The following is a 26,467-nucleotide window of genomic DNA, read 5'->3' as shown; positions in this document are numbered from 1 at the left end:
TGAATTTTTGAATCAACAAAACTCTCCCTCTCTCTATCTCCATGCCTCCTCTTATCATTTTCTTCCTTTCCATGCCCAAAAGTTGAGTGCTTTCTCTTCCACATGCCTAGAAGAAGTTTTGGTGACTTAGAGATCAAGGATCAAGGAGAAGAAGAAGAAGGCTGCAGATCAAAGAGTTGATCTCGCAGTTAAGATCAAAGGAGTTGATCAAAATCTTCAAGGTCAAGATTCTTCTTAAAAAGAAGAATCTCATACAAGAAGAAAAAATTTAAGATCGATCTCGGTGGATACCCATAGAGGTCGGATACGTGTGCGGCTTAACCTTCTACGAATACGAGATCATCAATAGCGATGAATTTCTACCCGCATAAAGGTAATGAGATCTGATCTCATAAATTTTTTTAAAATTTTAGATTGATAATATGTGCTTTCTTTGGGATTGGATAGGTTTAGATCTAATATTTTGCATGTGGGGTTAAAGGGTTTAACCCGATTTGTTTTCCGCTGCCTGTTTTCAAAGTTTTGAAATCTACACATACTGCCTTCCTGATTTTCTAATAAAATTAACCCTTAAAATTTACATTAAATTTTAATTAAATTAGACCAAAATCAAATTTCAAAGTATGTAACCCATTGGGTTCCAAATCTAGCCAACAGTGGATATAGACTCTTGATGTAACCCTAATCCGATCAAATTAAATCGGCTTAAGAGTCCCAACCAACTAAGACTCTTTCTAATGAATTTTTAAATTAATTTTTTTTAATTTTGACAAGTCCATAAATCAAGATTGACATCTAACAACATGTCATGACTACTCGAAAGATTTAAAATTTTGATAAAAAATTACCAAAATATCCTTCAGTGGTAAGTTATCGTGTAATTCAATCATTCAGTCAAACAATATCCCAGATGAGTTATGGACATGGAATCATATCAAACCCAATGCTTATCTATATGTATCTCGATCAAAAGATGATGATTCAATTGATGATATAATAGAAAATTCTTTCTAATTATCATCTTGCTTTGGTCAAAGACTTCCTGAATCATCATCCTATGAGATCACATAAGATGTTCGCTCCCTTTATTCAAAGTGACTGATCCCTTATTGATCACAAGTGAAGCAAAATATGGATTCATGTATATAAGGTACCATGATAATTTTAGGTCAAAGGATCACATACATAATTCCCAATAGAAAATCATTAGCTAACATGTAAATAAGACTCCATCAGATGTTCTCTCCCATGTCTATTCAGTAAACTCATTCTCTAATGAGCACAAACATCCTAGTATTAGTATCACCATACAAGTGGTTGTGAGATCAACCACTCTTATTACTGAGCATACATAGGACATGCCAGTCTTACCGATATCATTGATCTCTGATTCAATGAACCCATGACTGAAAAATTTTTGGGTCATAGCTATCAAAGATTTAGGTCTCACTAGCGTGATCTCATTACAGTCCTAAAACCATTGCCCAAACCTATGGGGTTCATTAAGATCTTAAAAATAATAATAAGATGCAGCATATAATGAATCGAAAAATCTATTTTATTAAATATTAATATCAATTATATGAGTTTGAAAGATAAATTATAAAAAATACCTGATCGCATCCCATATGCGATTGGCTTACAGGGCATTATTCTTTAAATCTTTCACTTGCAGTAAAGCCAATCATCCCTATACTTGATGCCCATGCAATCAAGATGACAATCAAACAACTGCACTAACAAGGCCTTAGTGAACGGATCCGCTATATTGTTCTTGGTATCAACTCGTTTCACGATCACATTGCGTCTTTCGACTATCTCCCGAACAAGGTGGAACCATCTTAAGATATACTTGGATTTATGATGAGATATCTGTTCTTTAGCTACAGCAACTGCCCCAGTATTATCATAATAAAGGGGCACTGGTTGTTCAATCCTTAGAACCACACCCAATTCTAAGATGAATTTCTTCATCTAAACAGCCTCATTAGCAGCCTCACTAGCAGTAATATACTCAGCCTTAGTGACTGAGTCAGTAACAGTTTGCTGTTTGGAACTCTTCCAACTTACTACTCTACCATACAGGGTGAACACATACTCAGATATGAATTTGCTATCATCCAGATTAGATTGAAAAATAGAATCAGTATAACCTTCTAGTTTTAAATTAGATCTACCATATATGAGAAAAACATCTTTAGTTTTTCTCAAGTATTTGAGTATGTTTTTTACAGCTTTCCAATGATCCTCTTTGGGATCAGTTTGAAATTTGCTTACAATGCCCAAGGCATAAACCACATCAAGCCTGGTATATAACATAGCATACATTATTGATCCTACAGTCAAAGCATAAGGAATAGAACTCATTCTATTTCTCTCTTTAGGTGTCTTAGGAGACATCTTCTTAGAGGGTTGTATGCCATGACCCATGGGCAAGTAATCTTTTTTACTTCTCTTTATGTTGAACCTCTTCAACACAAGGTCTATATATCTAGACTGGGACAAGCCAAGCATTCTCTTTGATCTATCCCTATAGATCTTTATACCAAATATATAGAATGCTTCACCCAAGTATTTTATGAAAAATATTTATGATAGCCATATCTTGATCGATTGCAACATCAAGATATCATTCTCAATAAGCAGTATGTCATGCACATACAAGATCAAGAAGATAATAGCACTCCCACTAGTCTTCTTATACACACAAAGTTTATCCATATTTTTTATAAAGCCAAATGATTTAACTGTCTCATCAAAATAGATGTTCTAGCTCCTCGATGCTTATTTTAATCAATAAATGGATCTATTCAGCTTACATACCTGATTTGCTCTCCCATTAGAGATAAATCCTTCTGACTGAGTCATATAGATTTCTTTCTCAAGGTTTCCATTAAGAAAGACAGTCTTGATATCTATTTGCCAGATCTCATAGTCCTGGTATATAGCAATAGCAAGTATAATCTGAATAAACTGGAGCATGGCTACCGATGAAAAAGTTTCTTCATAATCAATGTCTTATTTTTGTTTGAAATCTTTTGCCACCAGCCTGGCCTTATAGGTCTCTACCTGGGCATCTGCTCCAATCTTCCTTTTGAAGATACATTTACAGCCTATTGGGGTCACACCCTTAGGCACATCAACCAAAGTCCAAACTTAGTTAGTATATATGAAGTCCATTTCAGATTTTATGGCATTGAGCCATTTGTCGGAGTCACTACTCATGACAGCTTTCGAATAGGTCATGAGATCGTCATTCTCAATGATGTGGAATGTATTATCATTCTCAATGACTAACCCATATCTGAGTGATGCATTACACACTCTGCTTGACTTTCGAAGAGGAGGTGTTTGTAGTGGCTATGCCTCAATAATGGACACATCTAATTGAGAATCAACTTGTGAATCTTGAATAGTTTGTAGGTTTTGAATTTTCTCAAGTTCAACAGACCTCCCACTGCCCCCTTCTTACATAAATTTTTTCTCTAAGAAAATGGTATGCCCACCAACAAATATCTTTTGTTGAGTAGGGTGGTTGAAGCAGTATCCTATACTCTACTTGGGATAACCCATAAACCTGCATTTTTTTGATCTAACATTTAGCTTATGTCCATCAATATTTTTCACATAAGTAGGACAACTCCAAATCTTAAGATGTTTAAGACTGAGCCTCTTCTCTTTTCATATCTCATATGGAGTACTAGAGATAGATTTGGATGACACTTTATTCAAAATATACGCTGCGGTCTCGAGACCATATTTCCAAAAGGAGATCGGAAGATCCTTGAAATACATCATGGACTGCACCACATCTAATAAGGTGTAATTCCTCCTTTCCATAATTTCATTTAATTATGGAGTGTAAAAAGGTGTCCACTGAGAGAGTATACCATTTTGTTTTAAATATTCAAAGAACTCACTAGTCAAGTATTCTCCTCCTCGATCAGATCGAAGAGCTTTAATACTTTTACCAGTTTATTTCTCAACCACTCTTTGATACTCTTTAAATTTGTCAAAAGCTTCAAATTTATATTTCATTAAATACACATATCCAAACCTAGACATATCATCAATAAATATGATGAAGTAAGAGTATCCACCTCTGGCTTGAGTCGATATTGGACCACAAACATCCATATATACAATGTCCAAAATGTCACTCATCCTTTCTCCATGTCCAGTAAATGGAGTCTTGATCATTTTATCCATAAGACACGATTCACAAGCTCTATATGATTCGAAATTATAAGGATCAAAGAATTTATCTTTGTATAACTTGTTAATTCTTGACTCATTTATATGACCAAGTTAGCAGTACCAGAGGTATGTGACATTCACATCTTCTCTCTTTTTTCTTCATATTATCAACATGAAGTATATTATCATTAAGTGATAAGAACAGAAGACCAATATCAATAAAAGTATTTTCATAAAATTCGTTAGAAAAATATATAGAACAACCATTATTCTTTGCTTTTATTTCAAAGTCGTTCTAATAACAAGGATATAGAAATAATATTTTTAATAATATTAAGAATATAATAACAAATCTTTAGCTCTAAAACTTTGTCCGAAGGCAAGTTCAAAATCCTTGTTTCTACGGTTTCAACTTGAATGGACTCTCCACTAGCACCGAATAGCTCAAAGTCACCTTTATTCTAACTCTTTATTTCTTGTAAAGCCTGCAATGATTTGCAAAGGTTAAGCCACAGACGGTATCCAATATCCAAGAATCTGAAATTGAAATACTTAATGATAAGTTAGTTTGTATCATATACAAATCTTCAGCAACATTTACTTGTTTCACAGTTGCAAGGTATTCCTTGCAATTCTTCTTCCAGTGCCCCTCCTTGCCACAGTGATAGAAGTATCTTTGGCGGAGACCTCCTTCGTCTTCTTCTTGGAGATGCCAGCCTTAAGGTTTAATTTTTTCTTAGAACCCTTCTTGCCTTTCTTCTTGTTGATCTTATAGACAAGAAGAACTGGAGCCTTTTCACCTTTGAAATGGCTCTCTGCTATTTTCAGCATGTTCAGCAGCTCAGGCAGGCTAATATTCAGTTTGTTCATATGGTAGTTTATGACAAACTGAGAGAAGAAGTTGAGAAGAAACTGCAAGATCAAATCCTGATTAAGTTCACCGCCCATGATGAAACCCAACTATCCCAGATGAGTGATCAAATCAATCATTTTTAGGATATGAGTTTGCACAGACATGCCTTCAGTCATGCGGGCACGGAACAATAGTTTAGATATCTCATATCTAGTAATTTGACTTTGCTCCCCATATAACTCTTTAAGATTAAAAAGTATAGAAGGAACATCCATGTCCTTATGCTACCTCTGAAGCTCATTGCTCATCAAGGTAAGCATGATGCATTTGACAGTTACACTGTTATCCTTCCACATCTTATATGTGGCCCTTTCCTCCTCAAATGCATCTTCTCTGGTCATATCGGCTGCAGATGTATCCAGTATATAGGAGACTTTCTCCTGAGTGACAATTCTCAGATTTCTTAATCAGTTCATGTAGTTAGGTCCAGTCAATTTGTTAGCATCTAGAATGCCTCTTAGTGATAGTAAGGATGCCATATGTACAATTAATCTACAATGACAAGAACATAATATAAGCAGACAACTTATGATGACATGCACAACTAGATTGAAACTTTTGTCTAATTGTGTCTCCCACCATTTTAATGAATTTTATAGTCCTCAAGTATGAAAAATGAGAAACATCCTTATGTTTCTAAGTGGGATTAAGATCCCTATTCCTCACAAATACCTTGTGGATAGTATAATAAGCATTCATGAGTTCAAGAGTAGATAACTCTTTACCAATTGTACTTCATATAATTCTTAATATTTTTTTTCTCTTACTTCTAGATCACTCATAGTCTTGTGGATAGCACAACAAACTATAGTGTTCTAGTTAAGTTAACCCTTTAATCCCATATCATCATATTTAAATAATGCTGCCCTTGTGGATAGCACAACAAAACAATATTATTCAAATATGCCATAAGCATCAATATGTACTGAGTCAACATCATATCAATTTTTATAGTTAGCCTTGTGGATAGTACAACAAGCTCACTAAGATCTTAACATACTCTATTGACCAAGTTTGATGGAAGGCCCTTGTAGTGTCTACATCACTAATCAATCTAAGTCTGAAATTCAATAAGACCAAATTGACTAGGTCAGTAGGTGGGAGGCTCCCCATAGCTTTTTTTAGACATCAATAAAGTTGGCTAGGCTAGCATATGCATCTAATTAGAAAATCACCTTTAACACTTATCTAGACACCAATTGATCAAATGAATTTGACATTTGATTTGAAAGTGAATCCCAACATTACAACTTAATATAATTTTATAAAGGGTCTTTGAACTGGTCTCGGGACATCCTAAGTTTAATTACATAAAATGTATATACAATTATGCAATTTGACATGCTTTTATAAGTCATAATAACAATCATATTGTCATGTCAAAAAAAATCATATAAGGGTGTACAAAATGACTTAACATATATCAAGCTTAGCCAAATTGAAAACAAACCCTAATCAAATTAGGCATGCATCACACCCTTAATCAAAAATCGAATTAAGCATCAAGCAACCATGAAAATATAAATTTCATATTATCATAAATTTATAATTTTAATAACCAAAATTTAAATCCATGGTTCATATAAAGCCAAAAATAATTTTTGATTTTAAGGCTAATGCTAAAAAATCGATGCAACATTTTTGGCAATATATGAACTAGAACAATTCTATATTATAACTTTGCACTTGTTTGATCAAATCTAACAAGGATGGCTCTAATACAACTGTTGGGTTCCAGTCATGTAGTGAAAATTAAATTTTAAAAAATTTTAAAACAAACATATCAATAGCTCTAACAATTAAAACTAACGAACTAAAACCCAAACCCTAGAATCACCTTGTAGATGTCGAACAAAATAAAATCAAGTATGCAAAGAGTTAGAATTTTATACTTCCTCAAAAGAGCAATATGGTATGATGGTGATCTCCACAAGACTCTAAAGTAGAAGCCCTCTAATGGTGATCCACATGGATGTTGGCCAAAGTCCTTCCAAACCAGTGCACTGCCGCAGCTTTTTCTTCACAAGAGCACTGCCGGCTTCGAACTCGAAGTGCGATCACACCAAAGCTTAGTTACCTTCGATTTTACCACCAAAATTATGATAAGAGAGCACTATTCAGAAGTTTCACAATCTAGGATTTTATTTTGGGCTCCAACACATGAAAAAATCTAACCCTAGGACAAACTAGCAACACTTGCTAATTCTCTCACCACCCTTCTTACAACTTTTTCCTCTCAATTTTTCTTTACCCTTTTCTTAGATTTTTTCCAAATTTTTTTCCTTCTATTACACACCAATTGGCTCTAAGTTTCATCCAAAATCCAGCCTTTAGCTTATATGGGGCAACCCATATAAATAGGCTAAGAGGGGATGTGAGGAAGGACCAAAGGGTGCCAACTTTTGGCGCTCCAACTTCTCATGTGGAGAAATAAATGTTCATGATTTATTTTAGTATAGAAGGGCCTTCACATAGAAGGACTCCTCTTCTACATCTTATAAATTTCACACATTAAATTAGCATGTAATAGTTAAGTATCTGGATGAGAATCTAAGAGATAGATAAGAGCCTTCATGAAGGACTCTTCACTTCTCAATGCAATTAAGAGGGGGCGGCAATTTATTTTTGGTGTGAGACCTAGTGGGTGAAGAGGACTCTTTCCACATTTGAAAAACTTTCAAGTTGGATAAGAACCAAATTAGATTAGACCCAATCTCATTAGGTCAAAGGCAACTGCTCTAATTTAGCTCAAATGCTTTGAACTGAACCTATTTTGAAACTTGGGTTAACACAATGTGCTAGCATATCAAATTAACCTTTAGTATTTACACTAAATCTTAATTAAATTAGACTAAGATCAAATCTCAAAGTCTGTGACCCATTGAGTTCCAAATCTAGCCAGCAGTGGACACAGACTTGACGTAACCCTAATCCGATCAGATTTGGTCAGCTTAAGAGTCCCAATCAACTAGGACTCTTCCTAATTAATTTTAGAATTAAACTTTTTTAATTTTAAAAAATTTATAAGTCAAGATTGATATCTAACAATATATTATGACTATTCAAAAGATTTAAAATTTTGATAAAAAATTATCAAAATATCCTTTAATGGTTAGTTACCGTGTAATTTAATCCTTCAGTCAAACAACATCCCAGATGAGCTGTGGGCATAGAATCATGTCAAACTCAATTGCTTATCTATATGTATCTCGATCAAAAGATGATGATTCAGTTGATGACATAATAGAAATTCTTTTCTAATTATCATCCTGCTTTGGCCAAAGACTTCCAGAATCATCATCCTATGAGATCACATAGGATGTTCACTCCTCTTATTAGGAGTGACTGATCCCTTATTGATCACTCACAACCTCCATGCATACTTTACTATATCCAGAATACCTCATACAAGGATCAGAGAATCAAGTTAGGAAGTAAACCAAAATATAGATTCATATACATAAGGTATCATGATAATCTTAGGTCAAAGGATCACTTACACAACTCCCACTAGAGCATCATCAACTAACTAAAAGGAATATGCCCTACAAGTCAATCAAAATTTATATTTTGATGGATTTTTCTTTCTAATCTTTCAGACTCATGTAATTGACACTTTATGAATAAAAGATATTTTTCATCATATGTTGCATCTCACTTTTGTAATGATTATGATGAACTCTATAAATCAGGGCAATGGATTTAGAGTTATGATGAGATCATACCTATGAGATCTAAAATTCTAAAAATCTTAATTTAAAATATTTCTAATCATAGGAGCATTGAGTAGGGGATTAATATTTTGGATAGACTAGCACTTCCTATGTATGCTCGATGGAGAGGGTGGCTGATCTCATAAGCCACTTGTGTGAGTGTGAGACACTAACACAAAGATGTAGATGCTCATTAAAGAATGAGTTCACTGAATTGATCCGACTTAAGAAACATCTTATGGAATCTACTTACCTGTCAAAAGATATTTTTTTATAGTGGGAGTTGTGTATGTAATCCTTTGACCAAAGACTATCATATTACCTTATATACATGAATCCATGTTTTAGTTCATACTCATTTATGACTTAATCATGTATGGTATGATCTAGATATAGTAGAATGTGTATGAAGATTGTGAGTAGATCAACATGAAATCGATCACTCTTGGTAAGAGGAGATCGCATCCCACTTGCTCTGATCGATTGATGATTCAGGAAGTCTTTGATTAAAACAGAATAAAAATTAATTTTTTTTTAATATTTTATTAATCAAATTATCATTAAAGATCAAGAAAAATATAAATAGGATATTGGATTTGACATCATTCCATATCCAGAGTCATATTCGGGATGCAGAAAAATCGCATGATTGAATTGCACAGTGACTTTCCACTAAATAGTATTTTTGGTATTTTTATCAAAATTTTATATCTTCTAGATAGACATGATACATTGCAGATATCAATCTTATCTTATAGGTTTGATCAAATTAAAGAGTTTAATTCGATTGCCAATTAGAAAGAGTTCTAATTACTGAAATCAGATTAGCTCGATTGCATCTTGATCGGTTAGATTAAATTCTAATCAAATCAGATCAACTTGTACTCGGATCTACTGTTGGCTAGATGTGAAACCCAAAAGGTCACACATAAAGTGAATTGATTAGAGGTCTAATTATATTAGATCATGTTTGCAAAATAGACATGCTAGCACATGTTGCAAATCCTAGCTCCCTGTTTTAAATCGAGTTTGAAATTGATTCCAGATTGGGCTAATTAAATCCAAATTTATTCAAACCAATTTTGAGTTTGAGTTGGGCCAGTCCTTGGCTACAAGTACCAAAGATTTGGAGCCAAGTAACAATGTCCCCACATGTCAAAAATTTTTCTTGTGCGCAGGATTCAATTTTGTGCGCAAGACATGAATTGGCATCCCATCTCATGGGATGCCCCTTCATCAATGTTATCCAATTATTTCATGATGAAAAATTTTTTTGAAAAATTCTAAGTTAATTTTGAGCATCAAAGAGTCCTTCTGTGGCTTAATCTCTTTTTGGTTTAATCATAAAAATTGGTTGAAGTATAAAAACTAGCCTAATCTATCCATGTGCCTAACCAAGAGTCCATCTTGTTAAGGACTCTAATCCAATTGTCACACCACCTTTTAATCTCAAATTTTTGCCACACCATTAACAAGTTAGCATCTACAATTTGGTCCATTGGATGGGTAAAGTGAGCTGATGTATGGTGGAGAAAAAATACACTAAGAAAAGCTGCACGATGCATCAGAGAATCATCGAGAAAAAATGTTACGAGGAGTCCTTTTGTGCGAAGCATCTCTCAAATTTTTTTCTGATGCTTGCCATGTGTCATGAAGTTTCTGATGGGTGTGAAATTTTATCAGTGGGTGTGAGAATTTTTTATGGATGTGAGATATGGCATGGAGAGGGTGCGAGACAAATTCAAAGGCATCCCATCGCTAACTATTTAAGGGGGTGCACTGGGGGATTTGTTTCATTCAAAATTTCATTCCTATCTCTTCTTTATTACACTCTCTCTCTATTGTCTAATTAATCTCTTGCTTTTCTTATTAGGACAAGTCCAAAAATAGTAAGAGCAAGTTTGATTTTAGGACAAGAGCCCAGGAAGAGATTTAAGGAAGACAAGGAGAGAAGAAAGGTAGAGATAGGAAGGCTAGGAGAAAAGAAAGAAGGTCTTGAGGTCTTGCTACCCAAGAAAATTTTTAGAGTGAGAATTTTGAAGGAGAAAACATCTTAAAAAGTTGGTGTCCTGATTATAGCCCTGTGTGGATCATCGTTGGAGGCGAATACTTGGGCGCCTGGTAGAGGTTCTGTCGGATTTTAGAATAAGCATTCTAGGTATTCTTCTATAACTTGAATTTTGTTATAAGTATATGTTATATGATTATTAATCATCAAAGAAGTTTTGATTTAAAAGTTTATTATTTAAAATTTTATAAATTAAATTTTTAAAATCCATTATACTTTCGCTATGCATGTCCACCCTGAAACCCTAGAATGGTATCAGAGCCGGCCTTATTTGGTTCAATCATATATACATAATGTTTATGTGATGCATAGTATGATTCATGCTATAAAATTATTTATGCCATTAATTATGCTTTCATATAATGATATGAATTGATGCATACATGATCCACCACTTCATCATACTGACATAAGGTTATCCTAGCATTACGGGGTTATGCTGTAAGGTTGTCCTAGGATGATGAAAGTCCATATGTTACACTTACACATACAAAAAATTTTAATACTGATATATATTAGTATAAATTAATATTATATAGTCACAATGTGTATGAGACTAAAGAAGCCCTCATTAAAAATTATATTAAGTGGTAGTGATATGCAACTATGGGTTAACTGAATCTTGATCAATTAATCAATTGGTGTCTAGAAAAGTACTAAAGGTAGTTTTTTAATTAGCTCTATTGTTTGACTTGATCAATTTATTTTAAATCTAAAAAAAGCAATAGGAGAATCCCCACCTTACTTATCTGGCCAATTTGGTTGAGCGATCTTGATATTGAAAAACTCTAATGTTGAAAACACTACTAGAGGCCTTCCTTCATACTAGAATAATGTTACATCATGAACTATGGCTAGCTTGTTGTATTGCCACAAGGCTTATCATAAGGATTGATATAATATAATCCTGATGTATAAAAGATGCTTATGGTAATTTTAGATATACTACTTTGTTGTGTTGCCACAAGGACAGTTATATTCGAATTTGATTGTATCAAAATAAAAGATCTTACTTAACTGAAATATTATAACTTGTTGTATTAGCACAAGACTAATAATATTTTAGAGGTCAAAAAATAATATTAAAAATTATATGAGATGCAATTGTAAAGAGTTTCCTACCTATAAACTCATAAGGATTTGTTGTGTTAACACAAGGTCATTATAAGAAATTAGAGTCTCAATCCCACTAAGATAAATATGCAATATATCTCATTCATCATAGTAGAGGGTTATGATCTTCGATAAAATAGTAGGAGGCATAATTAAATTTAAAAAGATCTTATTTAATTATGCAAGTTAACATGAGTTGTTTGCTTATGTAATATTTTTTATTTATTGTAGATTAAATTCTACAAATGGCATCTTCACTATCATTACGAAGAATCTTAGATTCCAACAAGTTGATTGATCCTAATTACGTGGACTAGTTAAGGAACTTAAAAATCATACTCACTTTGGAGAAGCTCTCCTATATTCTTGATGTCCCCAAACCACAAGAAGTTGGGGATGATACCACTGAAGAGGAGGTATCCATATACAGGATGTGGAAGAATGACAGTTTAATTATCAAATGCATCATACTAGCCTCTATGAGCAATGAATTACAAAGGCAGCATGAGAGTATGGATACTCAATCCATACTCCTCAATTTTAAAGAGTTGTATGGAGAACAGAGTAAGACTGCTAGATATGAGATATCTAAGCAGTTATTCCATGCTAGAATAATTGAGGAGTCATCCGTACAAGATCATGTTCTGAAGGTTATTGATCTGATCACTAAATTGGGTCAATTGAATTTTATGATGGATGGAGAATTAAGTCAGTATTTGATTCTGTAATCTCTCTCTAAGTCATTCGCTCAGTTTGTCATGAGCTATCACATGAACAAATTGAATACCTCCTTGCCTGAGCTATTGAATATGCTTAAGATAGCTGAGAGCTATATATATAAAGAAAAGACTCCAATTCTTCTTGTGGGTAAAACCTCTAAGAAGAAGTCAGGCTTTAAGGGTTCAAAAAAAGCACTGAACCTTAAGGGTGGAAAGATGAAGAAGAAGGGAAAGAAAGTCTTCAAACAGGGTACCTGCTTTCGCTACGGTAAGGCAGGATACTAGAAAAGAAATTGCAAGTTATATCTTGCAACTATAAAGGTTGGTGCAAGCGATGCACCAAAAGATATGTGTGACATGTATACAATTTTGTCATTATGCTCTTTCAATTCAAACTCTTGGGTATTGGATACCACCTTCGATTTTCATATATGCAAGTCATTACAGGGGCTGCAAAATATTAGAGTGCTGAAGAAGGGTGACTTCGAACTCTACGTTGCTGGAGGAGAGTCCATCCAGGCAAAAGCTATACGGATATATATATTGAAGTTACCTAGTGGAAAGATCTTAGAGCTAAAAAACTATTATTATATGTCTAAGATCATTAGAAGCATTATTGCTGTACCGTTGCTACTGCAATGAGATTTTGAAATTATTGGAAAGAGCAATAGTTGCTCAATTCTTTATTCTAATAAAATTCTCTGCTATGGTGTTGTTAATAGTGATCTTCTGATTCTATCTAATGATAATATTTTTCAAATTGATGAAAGCAAAAAGCGAAAGAGAGCAGATATAAATAATAATTTACTTTGGCATTGTCGACTTGGTCATATAAGTGAGACGAGGATTAATAAATTATACAAAGAAAAGTTCTTTGATCCTTATGATTATGAATCATTAGGAACTTGAAAATCTTATCTTATGGAAAAAATGACTAAGACTCCATTTAGTGGACATGGAGAAAGGACAAGTGAGTTATTAGGATTTGTACATACTGATGTATGTGGTTCTATGATAACAGAAGTCAGAGGAGGATACTCTTATTTTATAACATTCACTGATGATTTATCTTGATTTTGATATGTGTATCTTATGAAACACAAACCCAAAACCTTCGATAAAATTAAAGAGTATTAAAGTATGATCGAGAAACAAATTGAAAAAAAGTATTAAAATCCTTCGATCTGATCGAGAAGGAAAATATTTATCCAATGAATTTTTAGATCATCTTAAAGAAAATAGAATTCTCTCAAAATAGACTCCTCCTTGTACACCATGGCTAAATGATGTAGCAAAAAGAAAAAATTATACTTTATTAGATATGGTACGATCCATTATGTGCCTTACAGATTTGCTTATTTTTTCTGGAGATATGCCCTAGAAACTACTGTCTATATTCTGAATAGAATATCTTCAAAATCTGTGCCAAGCACTCCATATGGGATATGGAAAGAAAAGAAGCCTAATCTAATGTGTGTGACCTCATAGGTCCGAACCTAAGCCGGTAGCATAGGAACAAATTCCTATACCAATAGAAGTGACCATCTAGCAATGGTACCCGACGACCGGATAGGTCGAATGTGTAGAACAACATCCTTAGAACCCATGCGGATATAGTTTTCATATAATTCATCTCCTTGACCAAAATGATCATAGGACACCCCAGAGCTCAACTGTCAACTCTGATCAGGTTGTCCACATTGTATTTCAAAATATCAAATCCATCTGATGGATTACCCTGGCCAAGGTTTTGCTAAATTGAAATACAGCGACTCATTCTTCTCCAACTCTTGGAGTGGTCAATCCCATCTCGATCACACTCTAACTTCGCAAGTACTTGACTGTGCCCAGAAGCCTTCCGTCCCTGAATTAGAAATTCAGTTAGTCCAGTACCAAAGCACAGTGAGTTGCTTGCAAGTCACTGAGGTGATCTCAAGTCTAAGGAACACTTATACCTATATCCCATCAGAGACATTCTTGACAGCAGAATGCTCTGGAGTTGGTCACGTTCAATGACGATGTACCCTTACATCTCACCTGTATGCCGTACCAGTGTCTCCACACTCTTTGGTTAAGAAGACAACCAACCCATATGGCCTACAGCGACCTATGCTTGATAGAAGCTGTCGTCCTTATTAACAGCCTTTCATTTGGTCGTGAACAGTTTTAAGGACTAATCGATAAATCCTCTCTTTATCGAATCTAAATAGTCCTAAGGACTTCATCATAACAACGGAGTTCATTAGAAGATGAAAGCTTATGATGAAAATGCCAAATATATTTTATTTATTAACAAATCAATTACAATACTTGGTTGCTCAACCGTCAACAGCTTGACGATTGGCATTTTGGGACACATTTCCCAACAACTCCCACTTGTCCTAAAGCCACTCGGCACAGTATCTAATACCCATCTTCGACTTGTGGTTGTCGAACTCCTTTATTGCCAGGGCTTTAGTGAAGGGGTCGGCTAGGTTCTCCTTTCCATCGATCTTCTGAAGGTCGACATCACCTCGATCCACGATCTCTCAGACCAGGTGGAAGCGGTGCAAGATGTGCTTCGTCCGCTGATGTGCTTTGGGTTCCTTCACCTGAGCTATGGCACCAGTGCTGTCGCAGTAGAGCAGGACTGGACCATCGAGGGAGGGTGCTACTCCGAGCTCAGTGATGAATTTTCTCAGCCACACAGCTTTCTTCGCGGCATCCGATGCTGTGATGTACTCCGCTTCACAAACAGAGTCTGCCACAGTATGCTGCTTGGAACTCTTCCAGCAGACGGCTCCACCATTCAGAGTAAAGATATAACCCGACACGCTCCTGCTGTCATCATGGTCAGATTGGAAGCTGGAGTCTGTGAACCCCACAAGTTTCAGATCTGACTCGCCATAAACCAACCATTGGTCCTTAGTATTTCTCAAATACATAAGGATGGCTTTAACCACTTTTCAGTAATTTTCTCCAAGATCAGATTGGTATCTACTCACTACTCCTAGTGAGTATGCCACATCTGGTCTTGTACATGTCATGGCGTACATGATAGATCCTACGGCTGAAGCATATGAGACTCTACTCATACGCTCTCTCTCTTCAGGAGTTGTCGGACAATCCTTCTTAGAGAGAGAAATTCCATGGCCTATCGGTAGATAGCCCTTCTTGGAATTCTCCATGCTGAACCTCTTCAGCACAGTGTCTATGTACATGGACTGGGATAACCCAAGCATCCTTTTAGATCTATCCCTATAGATCTTCATCCCTAGGATGTAGGATGCTTCACCCAAATCATTCATGGAGAACTGTGATGACAACCAAACTTTTATTCCCTGTAGTGCGGGGATGTCATTCTCGATTAAGAGAATGTCATCCACGTACAAGATAAGGAGTACCTTAACTGGACCATTTGCCCATTTATAGATGCAGAGCTCTTCTCCATTCTTAATGAAGCCATACGTTTTGATCACCTTATCAAAACGTATATTCCAACTCCGAGAAGCTTGCTTCAATCCATAAATGGATCTCTGAAGCTTGCACACCTTGGACTCATCTGTGGATGTAAACTCCTCAGGTTGTATCATATACACCTCTTCGGTCAGCTCTCCATTCAGAAAAGCTATCTTTACATCCATCTACCAGATCTCATAATCTAGATGGACAGCTATTGCAAGCATTATCCGAATAGATTTGAGCATTGCCACAGGGGAAAATATCTCATCATAGTCAATACCATAACGTTGACGATACCCCTTGGCAACCAGACGGGCTTTATAGGTCTCCACCTTTCCGTCTGCGCCCCTCTTCCTTTTGAAGACCCATTTACACCCAATGGGCTTAACCCTTTCAGGTGGGTCAACCAATGTCCATACATCGTTGACCTTCATGGACTCCATTTCGGATTTCATGGCTTCAAGCCATTTCTCGGAATCAGGTCTCTGCATTGCATCCATATAGGTGATCGGATCCTCATTATTCTCATCAAGTTCGATGGGATCACCATCCCGGACCAAGAAACCGTAGTATCTGTCCGGTTGATGTGGTACTCTACCAGATCGTCTTAATGGTGCAGGTATATTGGGCTCCGAATATGATCTAATCATATCAGACTCAGGTTCAGCTATTGGTGTCGGTCCTTCTACCTGTTGAACTTCATCAAGTTCAATCTTAGAGGCAACGGTTCCTTCACCAAGGAACTTCTTTTCTAAAAAGATTGCCTTAAGGCTGACGAACACCTTTTGTTCATCAGCATGGTAGAAAAAATATCCTTTTGTCTCTTTGGGGTACCCTATGAATGAGCATTTGTCAGATCTAGGTCCAAGTTTGTCTATGACTAATCGTTTGACATAGGCCGGGCACCCCCAGACCCTAAGGTGTGAAAGTGCTGGCTTACGTCCTGTCCATATCTCATATGGAGTTTTAATTACAGACTTACTTGGAACCCTATTTAATAGATAACAGGCCGATTCGAGTGCATATCTCCAGAAGGATATCGGCAAGCTAGCAAAACCCATCATGGATCGGACCATATCTAACAGAGTCCGATTCCTCCTTTCAGACACACCATTATGCTGTGGTGTTCCTGGAGGAGTCCATTGGGAGAGAATCCCATTCTCTCCTAGATATGTGAGAAATTCACTAGAAAGGTATTCTCCTCCTCGATCAGATCGAAGAGTTTTAATACTCTTCCCAGTTTGTTTTTCTACTTCACTTCGGAATCGTTTGAACATTTCAAATGAATCCGACTTATGTTTCATCAGATAGACATATCCATATCGGGATAGGTCATCCGTGAAAGTTATGAAGTAGAAATATCCACCTCTAGCACTGGTGCTCATGGGTCCGCATACATCAGTATGTACTAGGCCCAAGAGCTCAGTAGCTCTCTCACCTTTTCCAGTAAAAGGTGACTTGGTCATTTTATCAAGAAGACAGGACTCACAGGTTGGAAGTGATTCACAATCACTAACTTCGAGGATTCCCTCTTGAGTCAACCTGTTTATTCTGTTCTTGTTTATATGACCTAGCCTACAGTGCCATAAGTAGATATCTGACACACTATCTAATCTAGGGTGCTTTCCAGTAGAATAGACTCTTATCAGGCTTGATCTTTTTGGTCTGGCTCTGCACTGATGTCCCAGCCTGAACTTGCACCTTCTTCACTTTCTTCTTCTTGTTCTTCTTCTCTTTCTCAAAGGGTCGAGAATCAGAAGACGAACCTCCCACTAAGTTCACCGACTCCTTATGGAGTTGGTGATCTTTCTCAAAGTTCTGAAGTAACCCCAATAATCCGTGGTAGTTTACTTCAGGCTTTGTCATTCTATAATGAGTGAGGAATGGGAGATAAGACTTGGGCAGCGAGTTCAGTATTGCATTTTTCCCAAGCTGCTCATGCAAGGGAAAGCCGAGCTTGCTCAATCATTCCATCAGCTCGATCATGTACAATACATGATCAGTGACAGAGGCACCATCCCGCATTTTGGCATTGAAGATGGCACAACTAGTCTTGTGCCTCTCCACGTCATCGGGTGTGCCAAAGGCATCCTCCAACACTTGAAGCATGTCCTTTGGCTGAGCCGTCTCGAATCTGCGACTGAACTCGTCGCTCATAGTAGCCAGCATGATACAGCGCACCGTGGTCCGGTCACTGAGCCACTTCTGGTAAGTGTCTCTGACTGTTCCACGTGCATTGACAGTTGGCTCCTCAGGTGCAGGATCCATTATCACATATAGGATCCGTTCATACTCCAGGACAATCTTCAACTTTTGGTACCAGCTACCGAAGTTGGGTCCCACCAACTATCATTGTCCAACAATGATCGGAGCGATAGGGAAGTGGCCATATTTGCACAAAGAAGAACCATAACCTAATTAGTAATTGATTCATTAAACCTAAAGATTTGGACTTTAATCAAAAGGTTTCTCTCACTATTTTATTCGAATTGGTAGCCTCTACCTCCAATTCAAGGAATTACCTTAATTCCTTAGCGGATACTAGAATCCACTTAGACTGCACACAAGCCCAACTTTGGTTGGCCAACCCATGTACATCTAAGGGTAGGTTCATAACCAATTGTTTCTCTAAACAATTTCTAGTAATTTTAATTTTGCCCTAGAAACCTAATCAGTAGACTTTGGCCTCTACTGTAAGGATCCAGTTAGGTCCAACCATTAACATGATCATACATGGTGTATCTAACCAACGAATGATTAAGCCCAACTTTGGTTGGCTCACCTTACCACCATTAGAGAGACACTTCCAAGTCATCATATGATGAGTGATAATTCCATTAGTCAACAAGCACCAGGCCTTTGGGTCTGCAATGATTATTGAGTTAATGGACTCATTATCAAACAACTTAATGGGAGGTTATGACTCAGTTATCTCCATAACTTTATCATTTTAAGGACCTAATAATTTTAGAAGATTTAAATAATATAGAGGATGAGGTCAGATGAACCAGCTTATCATGATCCTCCCACTGGCTTTACCAAGTCAGCTTAAAGGAGACCATTAAAAGGGCTGGTCTAGGAGCACCTAAATCAGTCACACTGATTTACCTAGCTGACATGGGTCAGCTCGAATAGTCAAGTGATCCGATCAAAACATAATTTCACCAAGAGGCCAGGTAAGTTCGATCAGTGGGAGGGTCTACCAAAGCTTGCCTTAGACACTATCAGAAATGGCAAGGTAAGCGGGCTCCCAATTAAAAACCACCGATCTGGTTTACCTTAGACACCAACTGGTTTAATTAGTTTCGATTAGATCAACCTAACAGTTCGTGCGAGACCGCTTAGCCAAAAATCAAGTCCATTTGGTTCTCGTTAAAGACATGGACTTGACCAACTACAACTATTGTAATTGATCTAGAGAATCCTTGACCTAATCTAAGACAACAATTGATTAGATTTAGTCAATTCTCTAATTAAGTCCATCTTTAATCTAACCATAGGTCTAACCCAATTAATGGACCTAATTCCCACTAACCCATTAACCCAATGTGTTATGATTTGTGTCTTAGGTTCTTCAATTCACAATCCTAGAACCTAATCAAACAACTTCTTAATTCTTAATTAAGTTTTGGGCTGAGGGTTGGGTTTGGCTTTTCAAAAAATCATTTTCATATTTGTAAAACAATTTTACAATATGATTCTATTAACCATATTGCATGTTTGATTCAGAATCAAGATGCAAGTGAAATAAACATGAAACTACTTTAGATCTAATCTAAACAGGTTCATGTAATTGAAACAATTTCAACTTTAAACAATTTCTTTGCACAAAAATTATTAACAAAGAGATTTTATTTCAGATTTAAATATCTTTTAAATCTAATAAATTATAAATTTAATCTAGATCATATCTAACAAATTTATGATTAAAGATAGATCTACACAAACTAGGACAACCTTTGCACTGTAAGGGGTAAACCTTACAGCAGGACAACCTTGCAGTTTGTGATTGATCTAAAATTTTAATTTCAGATTTAATAATCAGATTATAAATTAGATGTAATCTAAGAAATAATCTAAGCATGTATAAATAATCATGTAATAAAGAACCTGGGCTCTGATACCAATTGAAAGGAACCAGATCTAGGGTTTCAGGGTTAGATCTTGAAAATTTTTCAAGATCATACAGCGGAAGACTAAAATAAATCAAAATTTATTTTCTAAAATTAGAGAATCCCTAGATCTAAGATCCTATTACATGATTATTACATGGCATTAAATCAGAAATTAAAATATATAAATATAGCATGAACTACATGTTGATCATATCAACATGTTTTTATACCACATCTAATGTATGTATTAAACAATAGATCAGATCTATTACCTTGCAAGTTAGACGCTCTAACCTCGCTGATCTGGGCTTAAGGATGATGTTGCAAGCCGCACATGCATCCAGCCTCTAGGAGTCGTCCACACGAGCCCACGAATCTCGATCAGAAGTCCTGCTTCAGGAAATCAGCACAGTATGCTAGTACTGCGCTGATCCTTCTTTGATGGTTGATCAGGTGCCTCCTTCTTCTTGATTTGGACTCTTCCAAAGATGAAAAGTAGAAGGAGAAGTTTTAGATCTGAGACTCTCTCAGGAAACTCAAGATGGAAGGAGGAAAGATATGAAAATAAAAACCCTAGAAGAAGACCCTCTTCTTCTTCACATTTTTCTCTCTAGACACCCAAACTTGCATCTTTTATATCTCCACGACCCAAAGGTATTTCTCTCTGATTTTTGGATGGAAGAAAGGTCTCTCAAATATATATCTCCTCCCAAAATTTTATAAAGAAACTCATCTTATATAGAGAGATACGATAGAGTCCTTGTCTAGGTCAAACACCTAGTCAAGGCTTATCCAAACATGGCAAGTTAAGGGACGCCCAACTCTTGAGCACCTCCTTCATATTTTCATGCATGGATCACTAGAAAAGGGTGCATAATGTATACCCCAAAAGCCATGAAAATTCCAAAAAAAAATTGGATAAATTCGGTGCAAAATTGAAAGAGTTTTGGATTTCTAAAACTATATCTCATAGAATTCAAAATCCAAACTTATTCCTTTTAGATTTGATCCAAACCACCTTCCATGTAAGAAAGAAGAGAAGAGACCTTTTGTGAACGTGAGAGAGATCTGGGAGAGGACTTTTGTCACACAAAATAAGTGGAGATTGGCGTTGAATAAGAGAGAGGGCGTGGAGAAGGCTTATGTGGCGCAAGGTGGAATCCTAGTCTTACTAGGATTCTGTCTTATGACTTGTTTTAATTTGGTTTCCCAAATCAAATCAAATCAAAATTAGATCAACTCAATTAAAATAGGTCTTAACCCAATTAAAAACCTAATTTAATCAGATTAAATTAGATTTAAATCTGATTTAATTTTCTAATCAAATTAGAAATTAGATTGACCCAAGTCCTAGTTGAACTAGGACTAGTCTTTCCTTGCACTTGGCTTATCCAATAAACCAATTGGACTTGATCCAATCAAGCCCAAATCAAATCTAATTAAATTATATTTAATTAGACTTAATCTCAGCCCATTGGCTTAATCAAATTAAGCCAATTAGCAATCAAATTGCTAATCGATCCTCCTGCAACACTTGTACTGGGTTAAATGTCAATCGTATTGATCATTTAACCCTAGAACGATTCTTAATCATTGATCAACCATCCGATCGGATCACGAACTCTAATGTGTGTGACCTAATAGGTCCGAACCTAAGCCGGTAGCATAAGAATAAATTCCTATACCAATAGAAGTGACCATCTAGCAATGGTACCCGATGACCGGATAGGTCGAATGTGTAGAACAACATCCTTAGAACCCATGCGGATATAGTTTTCATATAATTCATCCCCTTGACCAAAATGATCATAGGACACCCCAGAGCTCAACTGTCAACTCTGATCAGGTTGTCCACATTGTATTTCAAAATATCAAATCAATCTGATGGATTACCCTGGCCAAGGTTTTGCTAAATTGAAATACAGCGACTCATTCTTCTCCAACTCTTGGAGTGGTCAATCCCATCTCGATCACACTCTGACTTCACAAGTACTTGACTGTGCCCAGAAGCCTTCCATCCCTGAATTAGAAATTCAGTTAGTCCAGTACCAAAGCACAGTGAGTTGCTTGCAAGTCACTGAGGTGATCTCAAGTCTAAGGGACACTTATACCTATATCCCATCAGAGACATTCTTGATAGCAGAATGCTCTGGAGTTGGTCACGTTCAATGACGATGTACCCTTACATCTAACCTGTATGCCATACCAGTGTCTCCACACTCTTTGGTTAAGAGGACAACCAACCCATATGGCCTACAGCGACCTATGCTCGATAGAAGCTGTCGTCCTTATTAACAGCCTATCATTTGGTCGTGAACAGTTTTAAGGACTAATCGATAAATCCTCTCTTTATCGAACCTAAATAGTCCTAAGGACTTCATCATAACAACGGAGTTCATTAGAAGATGAAAGCTTACGATGAAAATGCCAAATATATTTTATTTATTAACAAATCAATTACAATACTTGGTTGCTCAACCGTCAACAGCTTGACGATTGGCTTTTTGGGACACATTTTCCAACAACTCCCACTTGTCCTAAAGCCACTCGGTACAGTTCTAATACCCATCTTCGACTTGTGGTTGTCGAACTCCTTTATTGCCAGGGCTTTAGTGAAGGGGTCGGCTAGGTTCTCCTTTCCGTCGATCTTCTGAAGGTCGACATCACCTCGATCCACGATCTCTCAGACCAGGTGAAAGCGGTGCAAGATGTGCTTCGTCCGCTGATGTGCTTTGGGTTCCTTCACCTGAGCTATGGCACCAGTGCTGTCGCAGTAGAGCAGGACTGGACCATCAAGGGAGGGTGCTACTCCGAGCTCAGTGATGGATTTTCTCAGCCACAAAGCTTTCTTCGCGGCATCCGATGCTGCGATGTACTCCGCTTCACAAACAGAGTCTACCACAGTATGCTGCTTGAAACTCTTCCAGCAGACGGCTCCACCATTCAGAGTAAAGATATAACCCGACACGCTCCTGCTGTCATCATGGTCAGATTGGAAGCTGAAGTCTGTGAACCCCACAAGTTTCAGATCTGACTCGCCATAAACCAACCATTGGTCCTTAGTATTTCTCAAATACTTAAGGATGGCTTTAACCACTTTCCAGTGATTTTCTTCAGGATCAGATTGGTATCTACTCACTACTCCTAGTGAGTATGCCACATCTGGTCTTGTACATGTCATGGCATACATGATAGATCCCACGGCTGAAGCATATGGGACTCTACTCATATGCTCTCTCTCTTCAGGAGTTGTCGGACAATCCTTCTTAGAGAGAGAAATTCCATGGCCTATCGGTAGATAGCCCTTCTTGGAATTCTCCATGCTGAACCTCTTCAGCACAGTGTCTATGTACATGGACTGAGATAACCCAAGCATCCTTTTAGATCTATCCCTATAGATCTTCATCCCTAGGATGTAGGATGCTTCACCCAAGTCCTTCATGGAGAACTGTGATGACAACCAAACTTTTATTCCCTGTAGTGCGGGGATGTCATTTTCGATTAAGAGAATGTCATCCACGTACAAGATAAGGAATACCACAACTGAACCATTTGCCCATTTATAGATGCAGGGCTCTTTTCCATTCTTAATGAAGCCATACGTTTTGATCACCTTATCAAAATGCATGTTCCAACTCCGAGAAGCTTGCTTCAATCCATAAATGGATCTCGGAAGCTTGCACACCTTGGACTCATCTGTGGATGTAAACCCCTCAGGTTGTATCATATACACCTCTTCGGTCAGCTCTCCATTCAGAAAAGCTGTCTTTACATCCATCTGCCAGATCTCATAATCTAGATGGGTAGCTATTGCAAGCATTATCCGAATAGATTTGAGCATTGCCACAGGGAAAAATGTCTTGTCATAGTCAATACCATAACATTGACGATACCCCTTGGCAACCAGACGGGCTTTATAGGTCTCCACCTTTTCGTCTGCGCCCCTCTTCCTTTTGAAGACCCATTTACACCCAATGGGTTTAACCCCTTCAGGCGGGTCAACCAATGTCCATACATCGTTGACCTTCATGGACTCCATTTCGGATTTCATGGCTTCAAGCCATTTCTCGGAATCAGGTCTCTGCATTGCATCCATATAGGTGATCGGATCCTCATTATTCTTATCAAGTTCGATGGGATCATCGTCCCAGACCAAGAAACCGTAGTATCTGTCCGGTTGACGTGGTCCTCTACCAGATCGTCTTAATGGTGCAGGTACATTGGGCTCCGAATATGATCTAATCATATCAGACTCAGGTTCAGCTATTGGTGTCGGTCCTTCTACCTGTTGAACTTCATCAAGTTCAATCTTAGAGGCAACGGTTTCTTCACCAAGGAACTTCTTTTCTAAAAAGATTGCTTTAAGGCTGACGAACACCTTTTGTTCATCAGCATGGTAGAAAAAATATCCTTTTATCTCTTTGGGGTACCCTATGAATGAGCATTTGTCAGATCTAGGTCCAAGTTTGTCTGTGACTAATCGTTTGACATCGGCCGGGCACCCCTAGACCCTAAGGTGTGAAAGTGCTGGCTTACGTCCCGTCCATATCTCATATGGAGTCTTAATTACAGACTTATTTGGAACCCTATTTAATAGATAACAGGCCGATTCGAGTGCATATCCCCAGAAGGATATCGGCAAGCTAGCAAAACCCATCATGGATCGGACCATGTCTAACAGAGTCCGATTCCTCCTTTCAGACACACCATTATGCTGTGGTGTTCCTGGAGGAGTCCATTGGGAGAGAATCCCATTCTCTCCTAGATATGTGAGAAATTCACTAGAAAGGTATTCTCCTCCTCGATCAGATCGAAGAGTTTTAATACTCTTCCCAGTTTGTTTTTCTACTTCACTTCGGAATCGTTTGAACATTTCAAATGAATCCGACTTATGTTTCATCAGATAGACATATCCATATCGGGATAGGTCATCCGTGAAAGTTATGAAGTAGAAATATCCACCTCTAGCACTGGTGCTCATGGGTCCGCATACATCAGTATGTACTAGGCCCAAGAGCTCAATAGCTCTCTCACCTTTTCCAGTAAAAGGTGACTTGGTCATTTTACCAAGAAGACAGGACTCACAGGTTGGAAGTGATTCACAATCACTAACTTCGAGGATTCCCTCTTGAGTCAACCTGTTTATTCTATTCTTATTTATATGACCTAGCCTACAGTGCCATAAGTAGATATCTGACACACTATCTAATCTAGGGTGCTTGCCAGTAGAATAGACTCTTATCAGGCTTGATCTTTTGGTCTGGCTCTGCACTGATGTCCCAGCCTGAACTTGCACCTTCTTCACTTTCTTCTTCTTGTTCTTCTTCTCTTTCTCAAAGGGTCGAGAACCAGAAGACGAACCTCCCACTAAGTTCACCGACTCCTTATGGAGTTGGTGATCTTTCTCAAAGTTCTGAAGTAACCCCATAATCCGTGGTAGTTTACTTCAGGCTTGTCATTCTATAATGAGTGAGGAATGGGAGATAAGACTTGGGCAGCGAGTTCAGTATTGCATCTTTCCCAAGCTGCTCATGCAAGGGAAAGTCGAGCTTGCTCAATCGTTCCATCAGCTCGATCATGTACAATACATGATCAATGACAGAGGCACCATCCCGCATTTTGGCATTGAAGATGGCACAACTAGTCTTGTGCCTCTCCACGTCATCGGGTGTGCCAAAGGCATCCTCCAACACTTGAAGCATGTTCTTTGGCTGAGCCGTCTCGAATCTGCGACTGAACTCGTCGCTCATAGCAGCCAGCATGATACAGCGCACCGTGGTCCAGTCACTGAGCCACTTCTGGTAAGTGTCTCTGACTGTTCCACGTGCATTGACAGTTGGCTCCTCAGGTGCAGGATCCATTATCACATATAGGATCCGTTCATACTCCAGGACAATCTTCAACTTTGGTACCAGCTACCGAAGTTGGGTCTCACCAACTTATCATTGTCCAACAATGATCAGAGCGATAGGGAAGTGGCCATATTTGCACAAAGGAGAACCATAACCTAATTAGTAATTGATTCATTAAACCTAAAGATTTGGACTTTAATCAAAAGGTTTCTCCCACTATTTTATTCGAATTGGTAGCCTCTACCTCCAATTCGAGGAATTACCTTAATTCCTTAGCGGGTACTAGAATCCACTTAGACTGCACACAAGCCCAACTTTGGTTGGCCAACCCATGTA

Source organism: Elaeis guineensis, chromosome 16, assembly GCF_000442705.2.
Source record: "Elaeis guineensis isolate ETL-2024a chromosome 16, EG11, whole genome shotgun sequence".
In the NCBI taxonomy this organism is placed as follows: domain Eukaryota; kingdom Viridiplantae; phylum Streptophyta; class Magnoliopsida; order Arecales; family Arecaceae; genus Elaeis; species Elaeis guineensis.
This window is presented reverse-complemented; position numbering follows the sequence as displayed.